Consider the following 22855-nt stretch of genomic DNA (forward strand, 5'->3'; position numbering starts at 1 on the left):
TGTTATGGTTTAAAAAAGAAAGCTAAATGCTTTGTGGGAGGAAAGTGATGGGTGAGAATATGAAAAGTTTATCAAACCCCAGTGAAGAGGGCTCTATAAGTCCTTAAAATGTCTCCCAATGGCTAGGAGAAATGCTTCAGTTAGCAAATCTTTTTGTTTAATTTTTTCAAGATGGGTGTTCTTTGTGTGTCCCTGGCTGTCCTGGAACTCCATCTATAGACGGGATTGGCTTTGAACTCAGAGATCTGTTGGCCTCTGCCTCTCAAGGGCTGTGATTATAAAGGCATGGGCCACCACTGCCCAGCTGATAACAAATGTTTAACAACAACGACCAAATTTCCTTTTTTGCTCTCCTCCTTTTAGAATGGGAATGTAATATGGAGCTGGTCTCTTGGTCAGAAAAATAAATACACAAGGCAATGTCAATTGTGAGTTTGGGAAAATTCTCTATTAAGCCTGGCCCACTCTTTAACAACTTGCTTGTCTCAAGCCAGCTGTTGAGTACTCAGTTTTGGGATTCAAATAAGCTCCTTTCTCTCCCTTGCTCAATCCCTGGCTCTCTCTACAACTCAAGGTTAGGTAAGTGTTACAGTCATCTGCGAGGTTGCTATTTGGCTGGCTTTTCTTGTCTGCATTGTGACTCTGCTTCTCAGCCCTGAGAGGACTGCAATGCAACAGATCTGAGAGGCAGGGAGGGAGCCCAGATGCCACCTCCTGGAAGATGACTGTGCCAAGGCTGAGAGAGGAGGCCAGCCTGAGGCATCCAACAGCTTGGGGGTGGAGATACATTCCTTTTTCCCTGTAAATATTGAAGCAAGTCACACAGAGAAAGCAACTCCTATCGTTTAGCTTTGTCTTAGAGTTGGATAGACTTTTTCCTTTTTTTAAATTCTTATTTTTAAGGAATGTTGCAATTTTTGTGATTTATAGTCACCAAGGATATCATGAAGACAGGAGCACTTGATTATAAGGATCTAGAACACCAAGGTCAGATGGGAATAGAATTGCCCAGTGATCAAGCCTCCAGTTAACATGCAGGCTTAGCAATGATAAAGCACAGAGGTCATTTGGATGATTCCTTCCAGGGGGAGGGAGTGTGGCTCACAACAGATGAAGGAAGATCAGAAGCCTTGAACTTGCCTAGACCTCTCAGGGGTTTGGAAAACACTTGGAGTAAATTGTTTCTTTGAACTAGATAAAATACAAATAAAAATATAGTTGTCAAAACATTTAGGAGGATTATAGCCCCCCCCTCTCTCTGTGTCATCTATCTATATTATAAACCCTAACTCCTTTATATATCACTCAATGCTGGATTCATCTAACCATCAACCACTCAGTATTTCAGGGTTTTATATAAAATTTTAGGATGTGAAGGCTTTCAGAATGGAATACAGATAGATTCCGGAGATTCTGAGAAGAGAGCAGCCACTATACCATGCCTTTGGGCAGAACTGGCCTCCTGTGGTGACCCAGTTCTCCTCCCTCTCTTGACTGCCATGGTATCACCGGATAGTCAGTCACATTTCATGCTCACTAAATCCCCAGACCAACACAAGTTACTGGATTCATTCTTGTGCCTCCGGTAGACATTGCTCACTGTGACCAAAAGGTGCAGTTTGGACTTGGTAAAGAGAAGAAATTTTCAATTTCAGAAGGTTTTCAGAGTTCCTGGTTTACCTTCTCTTCGTGAAGACCCTTAAGACCCAAGTGCTTGTGCCTCTTCCAGTAGGGGGCTGAGGTGCAACTACCAAACATGGCTTCTTGATGTTTCCCATTCTAGTCTGCGTTTCTGCCATTCTCATTCCATTGCTTTCCTGGTTCTGTGCTAGACAGCATGTAGGATATTTACCCTAAAGGAACATTGGTTCTACTGACAGTGTCAGGAAAAACGGAATTACTGTACATGTTCATTACTGTACACTCTCTAATTTCTCTCCAGGATGTGGTGAAATCCTGGTTCGTGTGTGCCCTTGAAATTCATCTAATTGCAGTCAAGGCCATGTTTTACGTTCAATGACTCCCACTGAAATGACTAAATGCTGAGTGGACCCAATCACTGCAGTGACATTAGATGATGCAGTATTTTTCATTAATAGGCTTGAACATAAAAGCAAGTTACTTAGGTTAACTGCTCCCCTTGCCCCCAATATTTAGATATGTAAAGAGTCAGAAGGACTAAAAGGTATATAGATTAAAAAGGGGGAAGAAGGGTGATGGTAGCTGCGGTAGAGGGAAGTTAGACTATTCAGCTATCTCTCCTGCCTTCTGTCATTCTGATGGTCGTTGCAGGTGGAAGCCTTTGGAGGAACAAAAGAACTATGGGAAGAATCAAGGGCAATGGCATCCAGTCAGGGGGTTCCTAGGGAGTTCCTTCGTAGCCTCCGGATCTGTCGTCTCACCATGCGCCTTCAGCTTCCCTACTCTTTCACCCTTTCTTGCCCTTCTCCTCAGCTACACCACTTTCAATTTGCTGCTGATCCAGAACTCTAGATGAAGCTAACTGAGGGAACTTTCAGGCACCCTACACCTCATTTCCAAAATATAAGCGGCGCGAGTATATGTATTCTAGCCTCCAAGCAGGCAGAGAGCACTGGAGGAGGATCTCCTGCCTCGCGGCAACGACCCTCCCCTCTCGGGTGCAGGGACAGGATTCTGGGGTCAGCAGGGGGAGGAGAGAAGCCTCTGCCGTAGTCTCGGACGATGCCTTTTCCTGCAGCGACTCTGGAATCTTTGCCCCCCAGCAGGACGCAGAGGCCGTATGTGTGTGTGTGTGTGTGTGTGTGTGTGTGTGACAGTCAAAATACAAGCACCAGGACGGCCACTCGGCTCCCCTCTTCCTCTCCCAGCGGCCCCCAGCCGCGCCCCCCGCCGTGCCCATGCTTTCCCGGGACAACAGCAGGCGAGGCCTCGGTGCGCGCGAGGCGGCCGCGCGCGCGCTCCTTGCGCCCTCCTCGCGCGTGCTCGTGCCCGCGGCCGCGGTGGCGCGCCTCTTCTCCCGCTGCGGGCGTCGCGGGTGCAGAGGAGGCGGAGCGCTGGAGGCGGAGGCCGAGCGGGCGCGGACCAGTTGGGCTGGGGCGACCGGAGGCGTGCGGGCGAGGGGATTCTGCGGCGCGCGGCAGCGGCCCGGGGGTCGTGGCGGCCGCGGGAGGGGAGCGCGCCGCGCGCCTGAGGTGCCCACCCAAGGCCGCGGCTCGCAGCCGGCGCCCCCGCGCCTGACGGGGCGGCGAGGCGGGATGAGGCGCTGGCGCGGGGGGCGCCGGGCCGAGCCCCCGCGGCGGCCCTGGGCGGCCCGGCGCTAGGCGCGGAGGCGGCGGACGAGGACGGCGGGCCCAGCCCGCGGAGGGCAGACACGGAGCGGAGAGCGGCGCGAAGCGACGCCGCGGCGGCGCGGCGGGGCCGCGGGGCTCGGTAAGGCGCGGGCGGGCGGGCGGGCGGGCAGGCTGGCCGGGGGCGCCGCTGACGTGGGCCGCGCGGCGGGCAGGGCTGCGGGGCCTCCTAGCTTGGCCGGCACCGGTGCTTCAGGACGTGCACGTTGCGATCGGATGCTCTTGGGGGCATCTCCGGTCTCTCCCGCCTCCCTGGGCGACGGAGCTGCGTGCCCGCCACCTCTCGCTTGCATCCCTCGGCGAACCGGGCGTTCCGACGGCCTCCGGGCCTGCTGCGGCGCTTCCCGCCCGAGGCCGAGGCCGGCAACTGCGCCCCTCCACGGGGACCCGGCTGCTCCCGGAGGAACCCCGGCGCGCGTGGAGACAGCGGAGACAGCGGTCCCCGTTCCCTGGGACTCCAGTGGAGTTTCCCCCTCTTATCCTAATTGGTTGAAGTTGCTGCTACATACAGTTGGACGTTAGTGATGACTTAGTGCCTCTCTTTCCCCCTTGGCTTCCCCCGTCACCCTCCCGCGCACTGCGTTTCCCATTTTGTTGACTCGAGTAAATATTTATGTTAAAGGTTTCGTGCCTGGCGTAGGGAGCAAATCAGACCTGATTTTTTAGCTTTAGTCTGGACCCTTTAGATCCTCACCTGCAGCTGAGGCTTAGAGAAGGTGGTGGGAGGAGAAGGAGGCCCATCTCAAGATGCTTGGGATGGTCTCTATTTTCCTTTAGGAAATAGAATTGGGATAATTATAATCTTGATCGTATGCAGAATTACAGTCAAGCTGTAAACTGCTCGAGGCACTGCATGATGCTACATGGATAGCTGGGCCGTGGCACTGTTGTCAGCATCCCTTTTATTTTCCATTCTTTCAGAGTTTTATTTGGCACAGATTGAGACCTTTTAAGTGCGTCTGAATGGGCAGAACTTTTCTGATACATTGGTTGCTTTTGTAAACACTGTCATTATTTGTGTGTTTCTATTGGAAGAAGAAAAGGCAAACGGTGCCTGTAGTAACTGGCTCTTGGAGTCCACAAACTGCTAGTTTGATTCAGTGACTGGGTTTGTGGGAATATTTTTGAGTAATGATGTTTGTGGTTGGTGAATGCATTTTTTTCATTATTGAATGAGTTGACGTCTAAGTCAGAATCCACATCTGTTCCTTGGCCTTGAGTGGGAAGGCATTAGAAGCAGCAGTTGCCACAGCACATCTTCAAGAGTTCACCCCTCCTGGTGAATATTCTTGTTCTTCATGGGGTTGTTTGTGAAGATGTGGGATGATGATGTGATTTCCATTAGCAGGGATGTCTGGAGTCTGATTGATCCTAAAGATAGATATGGTGGAGCTGCTTCTCAGGACCAGAAGTGAGGTTGGAACTAAGCTTAAGCCAGTTAATCCGTTCTTACCGTGCTCAGTGTAGCAGTCTCTGGTATAAAGCAGCACTTTGGACAGAGGCTTGTCCAGCTGGAGCTATGGTGGCAGCCCAGATTGCTTATGATCCTGCCCATGGAGATGGGGGCAGAATGACACAGTGGGGGCACAGAAGACGTATGTGGGACAGAGAGGAAGTGTTAGTTGCAGAACCTTGGTCAGTTATATAACAGTTTTGTTTCCGAGGGAGAGGCTAAGAACCAGTGAGGCAGGCTCAGCTGTCATCAGAGCCTTTGATGTCGGGTTGAATTCCAGTGGTAGTTATGTTCCTTTTATTCCCTTTTCCCAACCCCACATTATTTTTCAATCACCAGAAGCTTAGCCACAGTTGGGCTGAGACTTTAATGGCAATGAATTCGTTTCTACTTCTTTCTAATTCATTGTTTCTTTTGCTTTTATACTGAAGATGTTTTTATTGTAGTCTTTTCCTCATTGGGTGACTTTTTTCATCCTTTTTTTAGGACAAGGTCTTGGGATTCTAGCTTGACCTCAAAGTTAATATGATGGTTGACAACCATCAAATTCTGATTCCACTTCCCGATTAAATTTTATATCACTAGACCCTATTTATATGGTGCTTTGTGCATGCTATGCCAGCACTGTACCAGCTGAATGACATCTCCATTGGATGATTTTTCCATCAGAATATTCTCTTTCTAAACTGACTGGGCATATTATCTGCATGGTATATATAGACTCACTGTTGCCTATAGATGAATTTAATAAATGTCAGGGACTAGCAGATGTTTTCTTCATAAGACACTAGCAGAAGAAAACTACTAAACATAGCATCTTTAAAGGCTAAGACGAGCATCCATGAGAATTTTAAGGGTTTAACCAATGAACATTCAATCTGGTATCCATGGAAGCAGTCAAGAGGCAAGTGGACTCAAGATAGGCCATGGCTATAGTTTTGTTACTTAATTACTGTTCTAGTTATTTTTCTGTTGCTGTGAAAAAACATGAATCAAAACAAACTTGGAGAGGAAGGTCCCTATTCCAGGGCAGGAACATGGAAGCTGGGATTGAAGAAGATAGTGGGAGGAATGTGCTTACTAGCTTGTTCTCCATGGCTTGTTCAACCTCTTTCTTATAACCAACCCAGAACTGCATGCGTGGGGGTGGCATTGTTTCTGAGTCATTACTTAGGAAAATTGCCTCCCAGACGTGCTTATAGGCACTTTGATAGAGGCAGTCCCTCCTGCCATTATTTTATGTCAAGTTAGCAAAACAAAACTGACCAGCATCATAGCATCATACCTTCCTGGAACACAATTGTCATTTCAGAATCTTTTCTTTTTAAAATGTGTGTGGAAAAGCTTGTACTGTCTTTATGTAGTTGGGAAGGGTCAGGGGATAGAAAGCATGTGGCAATGCTTTGTAAAAGCTGTTATGAGGAAGGAAGCACTGTTAATAAATACAAACAGTGTTAAATACAGTCTGTTCTCACCTGGTAAGTAGGCTTGGCACAGCGTTTTATTAATCTGGCTTTTCTTGTTGTACAAGGAATTGAACCCAGGGATCCATGCGTCCTAGGCAAATAAATGCTCTATCTTTGGGTTCCATCCCTAGCCCTTGGCAAATATGTTAAAAGTGATTTACAAAATATAGATAATGAGCAGGAAGTGTTAGATTTCTTCTAGTTCTAAGCACTTCTGGCACATATTTTTGAGGAGAGTCTTATGCAAAAAACTAGCTTGTTCTTGGAGAATTTTTGGTTATTCTCAGAAAGGTTAAGTGAGTTGAGACTTTTTTTGGTTTGTTTATTTGTTTGTTTGTTGTTTTTTTCTTCAAGACAGGGTTGAGACTTTGGATTTCTTTAAAGTATTCGAAGTATTTAGGAATTTTACAAGTAAGAGTATGTAAGTCATAAAGATATTTTATAGGTTACATGTGTAAGACAGTATGTTTGTCTTGAAGTTGAAGGCTGAGGGTTTGATCCCTCGCACTCTTAAGAAACAAAGTTTGTGTTTGTTTCCATTTGTGTATGTATATGTTCATGTGGGTGTGTATGTGTGTTTGGTGGGCAGAGGTCAGCCTTAGGTATCATTCCATAGGAGCTGTCCATCATATTTCTTGAGACAGGGTCTCTAATTGTCCTGGGGCTTCCTATTGACTAGACTGACAAGTCAATGAGTCCCAGGGATTTTTTTTTTCTTCCAAATGTGTATTCTGGAGATCTGAACTTGGGTCCTCATGCTTGCATGGAAAGTACTTTATTGACTGAGTCATCTCTCCAGCATGTCTGTATCATTTAGGTTGCGATTGGTACAATGCAGGCTACAGGCCTGAATGACTCATGAGCTAAGAGAGGGGGACTTGCTGACCAAGGGTGGCTCTGTTGTGGAAAATTTAAAAAATTATTGGGAGCTGGGGCTCTCACTTAGTAGTTCAATTATAGAGCCCTGACTTAGCTTGTGTAAGACCCTACTGTTGATCCTCAGTACTAAAAGAACGCTTTACTGAGATATGGTCACCTTCATTTATTTTATTTGCTGTTGATGGCTGACTTGGCATTCATCAGTAGAACTGATTATTTCTGGAGGCAGTGAGTCCAGCAAACCCTAAAATCTTTATCATCTAATCCTTTGCAGAGAAAGTTTGTCAACCCCTGATTTAGGACTTGACAGTTTTTTTGCTGTAATTAGCTCAGGTGTTGTTTTCTGTCACAGCCTCATGAAGTTATGACTTGTGGATAAGCACTAAATTTTATTTTGGAGCCAGCTATACCTGTGTCTAAATGTTCATTGTGATATTTAAATCATTTGGTCCTACTTATGGGCAAATTTGGGTGCCTCCATTGTAACTAGGAAATGGTATAGTTACTATCTGTCTACCTTAGGAAGTTGTCCTGGGGATTAAATGAATGGTGCTTGTCAAATCTTGACACAGTATTGAGGAAACAGTAACTACTAAGTAAGTGAACATGATAGCTGTAAATTCTAGTCTAGAATGCTGTAATAGGCTTTATTACTATTATTATTATTATTTTTTTCAAGACAGGGTTTCTCTGTATAGCCCTGGCTGTCCTGGAACTCACTCTGTAGACCAGGCTGGCCTTGAACTCAGAAATCCTCCCGCCTCTGCCTCCCAAGTGCTGGGATTAAAGGCATGCACCACCACCGCCCGGCGTTTTTTTTCTTCTTGAATATTAATGCTACATGGAATTTTATAGAGTTTTCTCTTGTACTGAAACTGTCAGTTTAGTTAGGAGCTAACAGTGAATAATTGAAAAAATATGTCCTATATCTTTGAATACATATTTATTAAACATAAATATATATCAGACAATTAAGAGTAAAGGGGAAAAATGTGTCTGTTTTTCCTGATTATTTCCTAGCAATATGCTCAGGCTTGCAAGGTGAGCTTAAATACCACTTCTATTTTAGTACTGGCTTTTTTTTTTTTAAAGAAAGATGTGTGAGAAAGACCTGTTTTAATTAGGCCAGGGACGATAACTGTTCCTGTGTGGACTCTGTAATCTACTTGTTAGGATTTGCAGCAACATTTTTGTAACATTCTCATTGGAGTTAAAATAATAAAAAATATTATTATTTTATTGTTTAGAGACTTTGATATTAAACTGTTTTCTTAAATATTTGGCTTATTTTACAGTTTAGAAATAGGATGTGCATCCCAAATGCTGATTTGTTTTGGTTTAATCCCAATGGAAGAATGAGCAAACAAAAAAAGACCATTGTTCTGACAGAATTAAACAAAATAGAATTGGGGTCACTGTGGCTCTTGCAGTCCTGCAAATTATGTGGTTGCCTGGCCTTGTGCGATCCTTAATTGAAGTGAGAGGAACCAGGGGAGGTAGGGGAGGTGATAAGTTCCCATACTACCCTCAGTAGAACAGCGGGTTGGAGGTGGGATGGTTTTCCATAGTGGGGCAGTACTCTGCATTTGCAAAACTGGCAGGGAGCAGTTATAGCACTTGAAAAATGGAAAGGCCTATATATGAGGTGACATTCTCTCTTCAGGTAAAAACCCAGAGATTTCTTAACCTGGCAGATGAAGGTTGAACAGAAATATTCCCTAAGGGACTAAAGTAGTAGGCTCTGATAAAATAGTTACAGTTTCACAGTATGCCTGGATGAGGGCTCTTCCTTGGTATTTAAAGGTACTCACTGTAGGATAGGCAAACTAAAGTGAGAAATAGAGTGTTTGGTTTAATTTCTCACACAGAAGACATTCCTCACATAGAAAAATTGTATTTTCAGAAATAAGTCAATTTTTTGGCTTTTGACTAGCCTTTGGCCAGGTTTTCTTCCTTTCTTTATTTTTCATTTTTATTTAGATATATGTGTATGCCACATTTGTGGATGCCCCAGAGGTCAGAAGAGGACATTGCTTCCTCTGTAGCTGGAGATATAGGTGGTTATAATCCACTTGGTGGGGGTACTGGGGTCTGTTAACTTGGGTTCTCTTGAGGAGCAGTGTGAACTCTTAACAGCTAGGGCATCCCTCCAACCTGTTAACTTTGTTTAAATGTTATAGCCCATTAATCTTGGCTCTTTAGAGGTGGTATACACTGAAAACAAAGGTGCATTCCACCATTAGAAAATGTTAGACTAGATTCAGGCTGTCTGTAAGCACAGGCTGGGAGGAGCTTTGAAGTACATATTCCATTCATTTGTCTGAAACAGTAAGATCTTTATGTTTTGTAGCTAAGCCTTTATCCTGGGCAGGTCATCTGACTGCACCCTGCTCTTTTCATTGCAAACGGTCAAAGTACTCTTCTGATGGACATTTTCCCTGGTTTTAAAGAATATGTTACATAAATTCAGTAATCACCCAGAGTATTAAACACTGACCCTCCCTCCCCCAAAAGAAGCTACTTTTACAGGGAGAGCAGTTTTGAGCCTGAAGCTTTAGAACCTAGGTGTTTATTGGACTCTTCTGAAAGCAGTGATTTGTGATCTTGAGTCCATGGTTTGTCTCTCTCAGATTCACTGTCCTCAGATACAAAATGAGAGGTCAGATTGGAGGTCTCTGAGGTCCTTTTTTGATCCACAATTCTTTTCTTCTCCCTCTGCTCCTCTTCTCTCCATCCCCAATCTGTCTGTTTGTCCCCCCTCTGTCTTTCTGTCTCTCTGTCTCTCTCTGTGTCTCTTTCTCTCTCTCTCTCTCTTTCTCTCTCTCTTTCTTTCTCTCTCTCTCTGTGTGCGTGTGTGTGTGTGATGCCAAGGATCGAGCTATGCTCCTGGTTCCTGTGTATTAACATTTTTTGATTCTATGTGTGTGTGTGTTTTTTTTTTTTTAAATCAAGCGGAAACCTTTGTTTTGCACTTGCACATTCTCTGTTGACCTCCCCGAAGGGAATGTGACAGGATTCAGTCATCTTGCTGTATCTGTGGTCCTTTATGATCAGTTGTGGTCTTCACCCCAGAACGAGGGAAACCAAATCTTACTTACCAGTAGTCATCATCAAATACATCTGCAGATGTTGTGTGAGGAACCTGCAATGGAAAATGGGTAAAGAAGAAGGAGTCTTGCAGTCTGTCCTAGGGAGCTGTCGTAGTTAAGAGTGTTTAAAACAAAATAAGACGACAATGGGATGAGGCTGTTTTGTGGCCTGCCTTATTGAAATGTGCAGCATGAGCTGTATAACTCCCTCAAATTGTGAACTTTGGTTACTTTCTCCTTGGCTGAGAAGTAGCAGCTCTCAAAGGGTCTGTCAGTACCTAAGTGAGAACTGCTCAGTCCAGCCCATATGATGGAAGGCAGAAGTTACAGATTTTTAAAAATTTTGTTTACTTAGTTTCTCTTGTGTATGGTATATGTGGCCACATGTCAGCATGCAGGGGCCAGTGGGGGACGTTGGGTATTTCCCTCTATTATACTCTGCCTTACTTCTTTGAGACATGTTCTTCGACTAGCCCTGAAGATTGTCATTTTGACTAGGGTGACTAGCCAGCCAATTTGCAGGCTCTGCCCATCTTTGTTCCGTAAAGTTGACATGTGTCCATGGCTGTTGGGGATTTGAACTCAGGACTTCGTGCTTATACAAGTGCTCTAACCTTTAATTTACTAGAAGAACACTAAAGCGGCAGCCTTTCTTCTGAGAAGGTAGGTATGTGAGAAGTGACGAGAGACCAAAGTGACCCTGTTCCTGACAGAGTTTAATCTACAGATCTCCTCCTTCCTCTCTGCTCTCATCTGCAGCTCTGTATGTCTTAGGCACACAAGGTTATGTTACTGGCAAGTCTGTAACTAATTGTTTTCTGGATGCTATTCCTTCAGCCTCCCTCAGGTTTTATCTTGATATGTGTCTGCCCAGCTCACTGCATTTCCTAGCCTCCTTCTGATAGCGAGGCATGGACATGTGACTCAGTTCTGATAAATGGATGTGCACAGGAGTGGTGTGTGAGAGATCTAGGTCATGGCCTTAGAGAGGAAGCTAATTGCTTTCCATTTCCTCTTCTTTTATTTTGTGGATGAGAATGTAGCATGTTCACACGGTGTTAGGACGTACTACTCATCCTTGTAGTTGAGAGCTTTGCTTTTGAGGGTTGTGGGTGAATAGGTCCTGATCATTTTTCAGTGGGGCCATGTCCTTGCTCGGGATTACTCATTTTCTCAAGGTGGATAGTGAGAGAGGGATAATATTTGTCTTTCCAGTCATTGTTCCCAGAACTGAATAAATCACCTGCTTCAGACCACCTTTACTTTTACCCTAGCCTTCCTTTTGCTGCCCAGTTGCTTTGTTCTCTTTGCAGCAGAAACTTTTGAAGAGTTGTTTACAGTTGTTTCTGCTTTCCTACTTGGTTCTCTTTAGCTTGATCCATTTGGTGCTCTCATTCCACCATTCTGCTTATAATGTCTTTGAAATTTTAGTCTAGGGATGTAGCTCATTTGGTAAAGTGCTTGCCCAGTATACAAAAAGCTCTGGGTTAGATTCTTAGTGCCAAATAAATTCTGTGTAGTGACACTTATCTCTGATCCTAGCATTCATGAGGGAGGATCTGGAGTTAGAGGTAATCATTGGCTTCATAGATAGAAGGCTGGTACATATGAGATATATATCTCACATGTGTACATATATAAATGCACCAGGTTTAGTAGTACATCTATACAATTCCAGCACTTGGTAAGCAGAGGCAGGAGGATCAAGAGTTCAAGGCCAACTTCAGCTACATAGTCAGTTCATAGCTAACCTGGAAAGAATTTTTTTTTCTTTTTTCCAGATGTGGTGGCCCACATCTATAGTCCTAGCATTCAGAAAACACAGACATGCTTGTAACAAATTTGAGCCCTGCTTGGTCTAGTGATTTCCAGGCCAACCAGGGTTACAAAAGAAGATTATATTTCAACTGAACAAAACAAAAGTATTTTTATTCATTTTTTTATTTCAGTTCTGGGGATAGAAGCCAGACCACACACACAAAAGGCAAGAACTCTACCACAGGGCTTACATCCCCAGGCCTTTGCAGTCCCCTATATCTTGCCACATTTTAATTTTCTTTCCTTTTTTTTTTTTTTTTTTTGCCTAGAAGCCAATATTTATTTTTTCGTTGAGCCTGAGATAGAATTTACCAAGAAATCTCTCCTTTTTCCTCAAAGGAAGACATAAATAGGATATTGTAGACGGTCTGCATCTCTAACCCAGCCATAAACCTTCTACCCCCTCCTCCACTCTGGACTATCAGAGTCTGGGGAAGGAGACATGGAAAGGAGGAGAAGCCTCGGAAAAACGGCCTCTGCCCACCCATGCTCTTCTCTGTACCCTTCCCACTTAGGGCCATGAGAATCCCTTCAGAAGGGCAAGAGCCAGAAGAGGAGTCCCTAGAGCAGGCTAGCCCAGTCTAGGCAGAAGGTCAGCAGGCAGAGAAGAAGATAACCTCATGGGGTGTTAAGGCAAACAGTGCCACCTAGAATCTTTATTCAAAAAGGGGATCAGCATTGGACAAGACCCACATTTCCACAGCGAAATGCACTTTTCCTGCAAGTGCTGACCCTCAGCTTCTCCCTATGGTCACCTGCCTGAGAACTTGCTGTCAGTTCCCCATACTCGCTTTCCTGCTTGCCCCATCTGACCAGACCCAGCTCTAGGGAGGGGAGGGCTGGAGACATAGCCTCCTGGCACAGCAGGCTCTGCTACCCTCTCTGGTGCCCCTGGCAGCATTCAGGCCTCCTGAGGAGGGTGGGGATGGAGCTTCAGAACAGAGGGGAGGGAAACCTGGGCTGGCAGAAGACACCCTCCAGGCTCCCAGAGTCCCAGGGGCCTGGCTCTATTGGTCTTGCCCCCCACCTGCCCTCCCCAAAGGGTCAATATATCTTCTGCCGACTGGGTAGGATGGCCTCTTTGATGAAGGAGAAGACAACCAGGATGCCTAAGCACTTGCCTCGGTTGCCTTTGGTGAAGTATTTGGAGACCACGTCATCGCCTGGAAGCATGGTGGAGGGCAGGACATTCTCCCTAGCCAAAAGTGACACGAAGAAAGCAAATGGGATTATCCACAGGCAGAATGTGAAGTAGGCCAGGACCTCAGAGAAAGGATAATATTCTTCCACAGAAAACTGAAATGCCAGGTAATGGTTCACCACCACTAGCCCGCATGACAGGATGAAGCTAGGCGACGTCAGCATGATGAAGGGAAAGGTCTGGAGAAGGCCAGAGTAGACGAGGTTGGTGAAAAGGCCCACGCCAATCATGCTGGTGGGGAAGCGCTCAAAGACGTAGAGGCCGATCAGCACCAGATCATGTATTTGATGATTCTGCTGGTGACCACCATGTACTCTTCTATCAGCTCTGCAAGGTAGTACAGCCCAGCTGCGACGGCCAGAGTGATGAATGCCACCTGGATGAACAGTGACAGCCAGCTCAGCATGTACATGAACCACATGGCGCCCCCTGGGCTGCCGGGCCCGGGCCCGGCCTCCACATTTTAATTTTCTATACCATTTTCTGTTATCTTATTCCTGCTTGAAAATTTGGAATGTTCCTGGCTCTCAGGTGACTCACCCATTTTTATGGTTTATGGTTTATGGTTTTGAATCCCATTTCTGGACTTCCTTCCTTGTCTTAGGGTTTCTCTTACTGTAAAGAGACATCATGACCACGGCAGGTGGTCATGGAAAGGAAAGGAAAACATAAATTGGGGATGATGTACAGGTTCAGAGGTTTAGTTCATTACTGTCATGATGGGAAGCTTAGGGTGTATAGTCAGACTTGGTACTAGAGAAGGAGCATAGAGTTCTACATCTGGATCAACAGACCGCAGGAAGAGACATGGGTGTGGCTAGAGCATCTGAAACCTCAAAGCCCACCCTCAGAGACACAATTCTCCAAGGCCATACCAACTCCAACAATGCCACACCCTCTTATATGCCACTCCCTATGAGCCTAAGGGGGCCATTTTCATTCAGTGTACCACACCTCTTGAATGTTAAGCTCATTTTAGTCAAACTCTTTCTGGGTTTTTGGTAGATACCTCTGAAGAAACATGCACAAAACAAAATTGTGGGTTCCTTTCCTTTCCTTCTTTCTCCCCTTTCATGTCTTCTCTGTCTTTTAAAGTGGCACCATCATCCATGTGCCACATCATCCACTGTGAAGACCAAAACCCCTGGAGTCACCCTTGACTTTTTCTTAGTATGGAACTTAAGGCTTGCCAAGCTTAACCCTCACTCAGCCTGGTTTCAAACTCCATCTTAATTTTCTGTCACTGTTGACAATTAACTGTTAGCCAAGCTACTTTATCTCTTGGAAACCTGCCAAAAATTTCTCTGCCCCTGCTCCAGACTCTGTCCTTTTCCTTACATTCCTTATCACAGGGGCCGAAGTAATAAATGTTTGTCACGTCTTAACATTCTCCTATTAAATGACTCTAGTACACTTAGTACAGAAGGTAAACCATAAACACAGAAGCAAAACCTTTAGCTTGACCTTTGTAAGTGGTTCTCTATCAGGGAAGGTTTTGCCTAGAAGGCACATTAAATAGTGTTTAGGGACTGATTGGAATTGCTTCTGGCACCTAGTGGGCTGAGGTCTGGATCTGCTAAGCATCCTACAGAAGACAGAACCATTTCAACAATAACCGTGTGTAGTCCATCATGTCTGGTGCACATCGTCTGATCCCCAGTTTTCTTCCTTGCTTGTCTCGGTCATTACATTGTAGTCATAATGATTTTCCCCTTCTTTTTTAAAAGACTATTTAGTTTGTCAATCAGTCTATTTAGTGAAGTTGGGGGTAGGATGCATGGATTATACATGGTAGGCAAGCACTCTACCACTGAACAATGTAGACAGATTTTTAGGTTCATAATAAAATGGAGTACACGGTCAGAAATGTCTTGTAGAAATTTCCCTACTTCTCCATCTCACAGCTCCATTAACTAACAGCTCCAGTGTGGTCTATTTATTACAGTTGATGAACCTATACCAACACATTATCCAAGAGGGTTTATTCTTGGTGTACAAATGGTAATGAAAGATGTATTTACCATTGTACCATACAGAACAGTGTCACTGCTGTAAAAGTTTTCTTTGTGTGCATGTTTCTCTGCATATGTAGTTCTCCTTAATAGCTGCATGTCTTTTTACTGTTTTCATAGTTTTGCCTTTTTTTCAGAATGTCTTATAGTTAGAATCATGTGTTGTGTAGCCGTACCCCTTTTCTCTTTGTGTGTGAGTGTGTACTCATGTGGTACATCTGTTTTATGCTCATGTATGTGTGCATGGGCTGTGTACCTGTGCACATGTGTACATGCCAGAGGAGAGTTTTGGGTGTCCTGTTCTGTTATTCTTCACCTTATTCCCTTGAGGCAGAGTCTCATTGAATCTGGAGCTAAGCTGGCAGCCAAGAAGCTTCAACAATGCCCAGTGCCTCCCACAGTGCTGAGGTTATAGGCTTGTGTGTAGCCATGCCCAACAGTTACTTATTTATGAAAAATATGGGTTCTGGGATGCAAACTTAGTTCCTTCCACTTGTGTAGTAGTCATTTGTGCTCCTAACTGTTGGACCCTCTCCCGAGCTCCAACACACCCTCTTTTACTAGGTTCTTTTACTTAGTAATGCATTTAAGGTTCTTACACGTATTTTTGTGCCTTGATAGCTCATTTCTTTTTAGCAATGAATAATACTCTGTTGTTTGAATGCATCACAATTCATTTATGCATTCCTTTGCTAAAGGATAGTTTGGTTGTTTCCAAGTTTTGGTAATTGTGAATAAAGCTGCTATAAACACCCATGAGCAGGTTTTATGTAGATCTATTTTCAAATCTTTTTGGAGCAGCACCACAGATCACAGTTGTTAGGATCGCCTGGTAAGAGTATGTTTAGTTTCACAAGACACAGTCTAATTGCCTTTGTAAGTGGACATGCTATCTTCCATTTCTACTAGCAGTGAATGAAGGTCCCTATTGTACTTTGGTGTCATCATTTGGTGGTGTCACTCTAACTGATTTTTCACTGTTTTAATAGGCATGCAGTGGATGAGAAAACACATATACTTTCTTAGGTATGGGTGTTTGCTGTCCCTTTGGTTAAAATGTACTGTTTTCAAGGGATAGGACCACAGGGCCCTAGGTTCAGTGCACAGACTAAAGAGAAAATGTTCTTTCTGCCCCTTTTCTCCCTAGATCTGCACATGTCTGTCTTCTTTTCCACCAGAGAGGCCATTGTGGTTACCTGTGTACCCACCACCACAATCTCCTGGACTTCCATTTTTTCTCCAAAACCTTTTCATTTTATTTTTATTTGATTATGGATTTAGTTTGTAGTCATATTCTCTATAAGTTTCTCAAAGAACAAGTGTTCATTTTCTGTTGGGAGAGGTTAGAATTCAAAACAGACCTTTTCTCTGTAGCCCAGGCTAGCCTGGATCTCTTGACATAGCCTAGGTTAATCTTGTGATCCTCTTGTCTTATCAAGTGCAGGTATGAGCCATTATGCCAGGGTTTGGGTTTCCTCTTCAATTTGTGTGTGTGTGTGTGTGTGTGTGTATCTTTTCTGCCACTCCCCACCATATTTGTTGAGACAGGGTTTCTTACTGAACTTGGAGCTCACATAGAGTGGCTGGCCAGTGAGCCCCTAGAATTTACCTGCTTATGGTTCCTGGTATTGGAATAATAGGCACACACTGTCATGCCTAGCTTTTTTAGTGGGCTTTGAAGTTTCAAACTCAGTTTTTTGTGTCTACATAGCAGGTACTTTACCTACAGGGCCATTTCTCCAGCCTACCAGACCAAATCATTTTATTTTTATTTGTAAAAAAGAATTCATTTATTTTTATTTCTGTGTGTGTTTTATCTCCATGTGTGTCTGCTGTACTCAGATCAGAAGAGGGCATGAGATTCCCTGCAGCTGGAGTTAAGAATGGGTGTGAGCCACCATTTGGGTGCTGGGAGTCAAAGCTGGGTCTTCCGGAACAGCAACACGTGTTCCTAATTAGTGAGCCATCTCCCCATCACTCACTTCCCCAGTCTTTTAAAAAAGTTAAAAACTTTGCTTAAGAAAACTGAACAAACTTTTATTCAGTTACACTAGAACACAGCTCCCTGCTTTTCTAAAGTTACACAGGTCTGTTTAGTTTTCACTGGAAAGCTTTTTAGCTGTCCTGTGGAGGATGGTTGTTGCTTCTCTCTTCTTAGTAGCCCTTCCCCTTTCTACATTAAGTGTATTTTTCCTTAAGTTATTCTTCATATACCAGCATTTTAAAACTTGCTTCTAGTGGGGCGGTGGTGGCACATGCCTTTAATCCCAGCACTTAGGAGGCAGAGAGGCAGGTGGATTTCTGAGTTCAAGGCCAGCCTGGTCTACAGAGTGAGTTACAGGACAGCCAGGGCTACACAGAGAAACCCTGTCTCAAAAAAAAAAACCAACAACAAACAAACAAAAACAAACCAATAAACAAAACAAAAGAAAAAAAACCTTTTTTTCTTGCTTTTAGGTCGATACCTAACATTTTGGGGAAGTTCTCTTGGTGAATGTCCAAAATCTGAAGTTATAAATCAAGCTAATGGAAAAAGGAGTCCCATTACTTGCCTTACAATGACTTGGATCAGAGATAGAGAGTTTAGAATCCTTGAGATCATGGTGAAGTAGGGGGACTAGCCTCTGATGTGATCCTCTCTCTCCTCTAGCCTCCTGTGCCAGGGACATGAATACAGTGTGAGCAAACTACAGCCTAAATTCATGGAGGGAGCAGCACTTTCGTCAGTCCTTGGCCTAGGGCTCTACGTACTGGTACCCTTTAGAGAACCAACTCTGGGAACAGGTCTGGGCAGATGCTGGAAGCAGGTGTGGAGTTCTGGGGTCCTAGTTAAGGGGAAGGCATGTAGATTAGATATGGACACATCCTATAGATCTTAAGAACTGCTGGCCTCATAGCCATAGGAAGGACTGATCCATCTTGTTGTTGCTTTTTCCAGAGAGGGTTTCTCTGTGTACCTCTGGCTGTCCAGGAGTTCTGTCTGTAGACAAGGCTGGCCTCCAACTCAGAGACCTGCCTGTCTGCCTCCTGAGTGCTGGGATTAAAGGTGTGCTTCCCTACTTCCAGGTTGGTTTAGGGCTTTCTAAAGCGTGGCCCAGGATGGAGTCGTTATTGATTAGTCCCAGGGTGGTGCTGATCTGTCTTTGTCAGACTGTGGATTAGTCTTGTTTGCTGCGGTTATTTACTGGGAAGTGCCCCGAGTTGGACCTGGTGCTTTACTTAAGAGTGTTCTAACTGGTGAGCCAAGCAGTGTGCTGCATGTACACAGATGGACTAGAAATACTGCCCAGTCCTCAGAGGGGACTACAACCTTCCCCAGTCCTCAGAGGGGACTGTCAGGGACAGAATAGAAAGAACTAGGTTGATCATATTTGGACTCCAGTGGCGTGACCTATTTACCCTAGGGTGTCTGCGCCAGTACTGTCATTTTCTCTTATGGATCATAGGGTGAGAAAAGCTGGGAAACCTCGCTTTAGGCTGACAGGTGACTGTACAAGTCTCATAGTACTAGGTATTTTATGTACAACCTTAAAGGCATCTTAAACGAATCCTTTTTTTGGTGACATCTGACTATGTTAGAGCTGTCAGAGTAGGGTTTTTTTTTCCCTTCTCCTTATTAATGAGGAAATAAATCCAGGTTAAATGACTTGTCTAGCAATGAATTCTCACTCAAGTAGGCCAGCCGAAACTAGAACTCCATTCCTTCACTCTTTTTTTGGAATATTCTCTCTACTAACCCAAATTGGGTTCCCTACCCCCTTTTCTTTTTTTTTTTTCATTGTCCCCAAATTACTTCTAACAGGTTTTTCTTCCTCCCCCTTCTTTTCCTCCTCTTTTTTTTTTTTTTTTTTTTTTTTTTTTAAATCAGAACATTGCTATCCTAATTTTTTTTTCTTATTTTGAGTCAGATTTTCTCTGGCTGTCCCAGAACACCCCTTCTGTAGACCAGGCTGGCCTCAAACTTAGAGATCCACCTTCCTTTGCTTTCCAAGTGCTGGGAGTAAAGGTATGCAGAACCACTGCTGGGCCCTAATTTTCATGATATAGTCTCTTTATTTTTTGACCTGAATATAAAGCATATTTAATATATAATAAATGAGATTTTGTTTTAAAATATATAATTTTATGAGATTTGACAGTTGATCTAGCATCTTCAAACTTGATTCTATATGTTAGCTATGTTTATTATATTTGGTTATTACAGTAATATTTGTCTGAAATAGTCTGTCTTAGTTAGGGTTTTACTGTTTTGAACAGACATCATGACCAAGGCAACTCTCGTAAGGGCAACATTTAATTGGGGCTGGCTTACAGGTCAGATGTTCAATCCATTATCATCAAGGCAGGAGCATGGCAGCATCCAGGCAGCCACAGTGCTGAAGAAAGAGCTGAGAGGTCTACATCTTGATCTGAAGGCCACTAAGAGAAGATTGTCTCCAGGCAGCTAGGAGGAGGGTCTCAAAGTCTACCTTCACAGTGACATACTTCCTCTAACAAGGCTACACTTCCTAATAGTGTCACTCCTTGGGCCAAGCACAGTCAAACATCTGCGTCTTTGGGGACCAAATCTATTCAAACCACTACATGATCATTCTAAAGTATTTATGAAAGATTAAAGAACATTAAGGTTTCATAAGCTAGTTATAAAGTGCTGACGCCTAAATATGAGTTTTTTACTTTTTTTTATTGAGTGCATGTTTCTATTAATCCTTACAGTGTCCTTTTATTCAGACCTTAAAAACGATCTTGGTGCTGGTTTCATTCAGAGACACGGTTGTGTACTCTGCTCTGCTCTGCTAGAGAGGGTAGATTCAAAGTACAGGTCTGGGGCCAGCGACTTGAAGTGTTGGTTTGCCTCAGCATTACTTTGTGAACCATGTGATTTATAAGTACTGAGTTTGGCCTGGGAAGGAATCTTTTCCAGATTTCTTTTTCCATTTTGAGTAATTAATTCTCTAATATGCTCATGAACAGAAGGAACTTCCCTCCTTATCTGAAAGACTTTCCTCCTTATCTGGAAAGAAATGTCAGTAGTGCCAAAGTGCAGAAACTCTGCTCAGAAATTTGAATAGTCAGCACATCTCTGCCTTTGCTCATCTCCCATTTCTGGATCAGGGTGATAGATGGTAGACTGTTAGGAGCTTAAACCTTCTCGTGGTGCTAGGGATCAAACCCAGCATCTTTCTTGTATGCTAGGAAAGTACTCTACCATTGAACTACACTTTTAGCAAAAGAATTAGAGATTTAATGTTAAAGGCTTTGTAAGTGGGGGAATGTTAAGCCTTTTATGTTTATTTATTTATTTATTATTATAAATAAGTACACTGTAGTTGACTTCAGATGCACCAGAAGAGGGCGTCAGATCTCATTACTGATGGTTGTGACCCACCATGTGGTTGTTGGGATTTGAACTCAGGACCTTCGGAAGAGCAGTCGGTGCTCTTACTCGCTGAGCCATCTCACCAGCCCCAGACTTTTATGTTTATTGTTTTTGTTTTTGTTTTGGTTTTTCGAGACAGGGTTTCTCTCTATAGCCCTGGCTGTCCTGGAACTCACCCTGTAGACCAGGCTGGCCTTGAACTCAGAAATCCGCCTACTTCTGCCTCCCAAGTGCTGGGATTTAAGGTGTGCACCACCACTGCCTGGATCAGTAATTCAACAATTTCACACACACACACACACACACACACACACACACCCCACATTATATTTTGATCACACTTATCATTATTTTCATCTCTCTCCCAGTCCCTCTGGACCCCTTCTTTTCAACAAGTCTTCCATATACATTAATGTCTTCATTTTTTTATACGACCAACTGAGTTTAAGTTGCTTGCATGAACATGGGTCAGGGGCTATTAACTGCGACAGGCAACTTACCAGTGGGTATGCTGCTGATAGAACAAGACTCCCCTGACTCCCATCCCAGGCAGGTATTAACTGCCAGCAGCTCCTTAGCTAGGCATGGGGCCTCATGTGTCCCTTCCATACACATGTTGGAATGGGGATGGGCTATATCTTGCAGTCACAAAGTAACCATAGCTGCTGTGAGGTCATGCATACAGTAGCCATGCCCCGAACAGAGAACAACATTTCATAGCACTCCTTCTCACCCTTTGTTCCTCTTCTGCAATGTTTTCTGGGCCTTGGCGAGCTGGGGAGGGGATGGTCATATTATGGCTTTAGGACTGAGCACTCAGGATGCTTCTCTGACCAAAATTGAGAACAACAGGAATCCATAGGTATGAACATAAGTGTTTAGAAGATAGTTGTCCACGTGCCCATTAACAAAACTACAGTAGCAGGTTTCCTTTAGGTCTTACAACCTCCCTAGTGTTTGACCAGGTTTACATGAACAGGCACCGTTTCTCCTGTGGAGCAGGTTTAAACCCAATTAGAAATTGATTGACTATCCCTATAACAATCATGCCACTAATACCAGTGGGTATTATTTTGCCTGTTGGGCTGGTATTGTGGCATACAGTGTCCACACCTGGGAATAGCATCGATGACTTTTTTTACTTCAGAGTCCAGCGAACCAGCTTCTAGCACATTAGAGCTAGCTAGCACATGGTTGTCCTGTATACAGATTAGTTCCAGCTGGAATTCTCTGTATGTTGGAACTCCGATGTGTGTTCACAATAGGCTTTTACCATCTGGCTTTAGTGAATAACCAAGAGTAGAGGCAACAGTTTATAGTATTTTGGGGTTCCTAGGGGGCTTCTCTAACCAACAGCTCTTAAGGAGGTACTTTGTAGGTTGCAGTGGCTCAACATTAAATTTTTTAAAAATTATTTTGCCTGTACATGTTTCTGTATACCACAAGTATGCCTGGTTCCTGCAGAGGCCGGATGAGGGCATTGGATCCCTTAGGACTGGAGTTAAGAGTTGAGAGCTACCATATGGGTGCTGAGAATCTAATCTAGGTCTTCAAAGAGCTGCTGGTGTTCTTAACTGCTGAACTATCTCTCCAGCTACCTCGTTCAATATATTTTAATAAGAGTTTTCTCTTTTCTGCTGTTTCTGAGTTGAAGGCATTGCCAGAGCATCCCAGTTGTTTTCAGTGGCTTCTGCAGGCTTGGTATTGTATCCCCTTACACAGATACCCACATCTACGTCCTTAAATTTTAGTTTCATTGTGTCAGTTTAAGCAGTCAAGAGCCACCATGATTATCTAAGTTCATACTCCCTTTAGTAAGCTCTCTAGTTTCTGAGAGAATCCTTTAAAAGATACCCACCATGATTAAATATTCCATTTTATTAAATGAGAATCTTTTATTGGTAACATTAATTATTATTGACAGAATAGGAGCCCTTTCAAGCCCCTCTTAGGTGTTACTTGGTTTAATCTGACAGGTGCCCATGAACTACTTAGCACAGTGTTTGTGGGAAGATGTGTACAGTGTAAAATGTCCCTCCTACCCCCTTGTGGGAAGATGTGTACAGTGTAAAATGTCCCTCCTATACCCCTTGTGGGAAGATGTGTACAGTGTAAAATGTCCCTCCTATCCCCTTGTGGGAAGATGTGTATAGTGTAAATTGTCCCTCCTATCCCCTTGTGGGAAGATGTGTACAGTGTAAAATGTCCCTCCTATCCCCCTTGTGGGA

General features: G+C 44.0%; 1 protein-coding gene and 1 pseudogene across 2 annotated transcripts in view; one reads left to right on the forward strand and one right to left on the reverse strand.

Moving 5' to 3' along the window:
- The first annotated feature begins 2995 nt into the window (after positions 1–2995).
- The window catches only part of Arhgap32 (Rho GTPase activating protein 32), a 234202-nt gene continuing 214342 nt past the window's right edge, over positions 2996–22855 (forward strand). Inside the window, exon 1 of the mRNA XM_031343500.1 lies at positions 2996–3411. The gene's annotated coding sequence lies outside the window, so the exon portion shown is untranslated. The remainder of the gene's footprint in view (positions 3412–22855) is intronic.
- LOC116072178 lies at positions 12820–13679 on the reverse strand (annotated as a pseudogene). The gene has a single exon (XR_004111340.1). The product of XR_004111340.1 is annotated as a protein TEX261 pseudogene (transcript).

The sequence above is a fragment of the Mastomys coucha genome, unplaced genomic scaffold, assembly GCF_008632895.1.
Source record: "Mastomys coucha isolate ucsf_1 unplaced genomic scaffold, UCSF_Mcou_1 pScaffold23, whole genome shotgun sequence".
NCBI lineage: Eukaryota > Metazoa > Chordata > Mammalia > Rodentia > Muridae > Mastomys > Mastomys coucha.